This window comes from Struthio camelus, unplaced genomic scaffold (assembly GCF_040807025.1).
Source record: "Struthio camelus isolate bStrCam1 unplaced genomic scaffold, bStrCam1.hap1 HAP1_SCAFFOLD_103, whole genome shotgun sequence".
Lineage (NCBI taxonomy): Eukaryota > Metazoa > Chordata > Aves > Struthioniformes > Struthionidae > Struthio > Struthio camelus.
Genome location: NW_027182762.1, coordinates 136,241 through 138,895, shown reverse-complemented (window position 1 = coordinate 138,895; position 2,655 = coordinate 136,241).

The window sequence follows — 2,655 nt, the reverse complement described above, 5'->3', positions numbered from 1 at the left end:
CCCTGGGGGCAGGACTGGAGGCAGGACACTCTGAAGGCCCCTCGTTCCTGCTCCTCAGGGCAGGGGGCAATTGGCCTGGCCAATTCGGCAGCAGCTACAGCCAAGGGAGCAGCACAGCACTCAGCGCGTAGCTTTTTAGGCGGCCAGATGCCAGCTCACTGCCACCTGCCAAGCGCAAAGGTCCCATTCAACAGCGAAGGACTTGCTTGAACCCTGAACTCAAGCCAGACTCACCCATCCCTGCCGCACCAGCTGGGGACCCGTCAGCTCTCCATACCCTCCCGGTGTGTGCTCGGAGCACGCCTACAGAGGGTGGGACCAGAGACGAGAGACGGGCGCCCACCCTGGCAGGGGAGAGCCCTGCTCCTGCTCCCTCCCTTGTGCCGCTTGCCGCTTCACGTCCCTTTTCCGCAGAAATGTTTCACAACTGCAGCCGGCTACGTACAACAACAGAGGCACCTCAAAGACAGGTTGTCCTTACAGCCAGGCAAAACTGGGCAACTGTTCGGGGAATCGCACAGGTGACTGCTCTGGCAGACAGCTGAAGGGGTTTGAAGGAGAGGACACTGGCTGGGAGGACGCGGAGGCTCTGGCTCTGCCCTCCCTCTGGTGCTGGGCCAACCGCAGGTCCTCTGCTCGCCTTTCCAGGGCGCTGTCGCAAAGATGGAGGCAAGCGAGCCCTATCCGCCGCGCCAAAACCCACTGGAGAAACCCAGCGGGCGTATTTCTTCTTCCCTTCCTGAGGCAACTCTTGGCCAGAGCCAGCTGGAGGGTCTCCGGGTCGTGCTTCCCCGGGCCTCCGACTGCCCGATTGCTGCTCGAGAAGCAGACCCAGCGAAACCCGCTCCCGGTTGTGCCCCCGCTGGGAGCTGGGCGGTTCCCTTGGCCGGGTCTCGGGCAGGTGCCAGGTCACCAGGTCCAACACGCAACAGCAGGGAACGGATCAGGAGAGACACGCCAGAAAAGACGCTAGTGCCATCAGCTCTTCTTCTGGCTGGGGAAGAAGGGCAGGACATGTTGCAGGGTCACAGAAACCGGGCGCTGCAAAAGAGCAGCCTCAGAGGTGCCTGGTGGCGTTAACGTGAGCAGCGTGCGCCATCGTTCCGCTCCAGAGTGACCGCGACCTCTGGAAACGTTGGGGGCTTTTTCAGCAGTGGCGGCGCAGAGGAGGCAGCAGAGGCTGCCGGGCGCAGGGGGCGGCCATGGACCCGGCGGCCCCCAGCCCCATGACGGCCGGGGCAGCGGGGCCGGGGGCCGCGGAGGGCCTGGCTCCCCACCTCTCCCAGCCCCACACGCTGCCCCCCCACACCTGCCCCCCTCACCCCCCCACCTCAGGGCCGGGATCCCTCCCCCAGGGTTGCTGCAGCCCCACCCGGCGTTGCCTGGCAACGGCACCAGCTGCAGGTCACGTGGCCTCCTCCTGCCCCCCCGCCCCCCGGTGCTGCCTAGCAACAGCGGCCCTTGGGCCCCCAGGGCTGCCCTGGCCTCTGCTGGGCCTCCCCTCCCGCCCTCCCTGAGCTGCTGCCTCCCTCCTCCTGCCTTCCCTTTCCATCCTTCCTTCCCTCCCCTTCTTTCTTCCTTCCCCCTCCTTCCTTCCCTCTGCCTCTCCTTCCTTCCCTCCCCCTTCTGCCTTCCCTCCCGCCTTCCTTCCCTCCCGCCTTCCTTCCCTTTCCGTCCTTCCTTCCCTCCCCTTCTTTCCTTCCTTCCCCCTCCTCCCTTCCCTCCCTCCTTCCTTCCCTCTCTCCTTTTCTCTCTCTCTCTTCCCTCCCTCCCTCTCCCCCTCCTTCTCTCCCTCCTTCCCTCCTTCCTTCCCTCTCAGCTGCAGAGGGGCTGCTGGGAGCCCTGTGCCTGCTGCTCTCCACCCTGCTCCTCCCACCACGGTGCCCCTTGGCCTCCCTGGAGCCACCACACAGCACAGCCCTGTCTCGCTGGGGGCTGCGGACATTTGTCACATTCCAGCAGTCTCGTGGCTCCTGTCTGCGTCCCACCCCTGCTCTGCCTCCGCCCTGCTGCCCGGCATGCGGCCCCATGGCACCGTTGTGCAGGCACCGCACAGCATAGGCTGCCTTCAGGAGTGAGGAGACGTCCCCCCAGCATGGCCCCCCAACAGCCCTCGGTGCCGTGGCCTCCACGGCCCTCCTGCTTTGCAACCTCCCCCCCATCCCCAGCCCCTGCCCAGCCCACCTTGAGGAAAGCAAACAGCCATGCTCCAGGGTCTGCTGGGGTCTGGGTCTGGAGAGAGGCCAGGCAGGACTGGCCATCCCACCATACAGGGGCTGAGCCCAGCAGGGAGATGGAGCTGGTCACATGCAAAGGTCACTCCTCACCACGACTGTGGGGAAAGGCAGTGCTGAAAGGGGTCTGTGAGGAGTTTCCTGGGGCAGTTTCTCCTCTCTGTTCACACAACAACAAATTGGGCTGGATCTTTGCACTGAGGGACCCTGCTTGAGAGTCTCCATGGGCATGAGGATGGTCTACAGGCCCAGTAGACGCTCCCAGGACCTCCTCTGCATACTCCCTGCTAGCCCTGTAGAGGACCCAGCAGGGGGCTCATTCTCCTAGGGCTCACAGCTGGATGCCCAGTCCTCCAGCTGGGTGCAGAGCCCTGTCTGGAGGTGACTTTTGGGGTAAAGGCTAGCACGCGGCCTGGGGGAG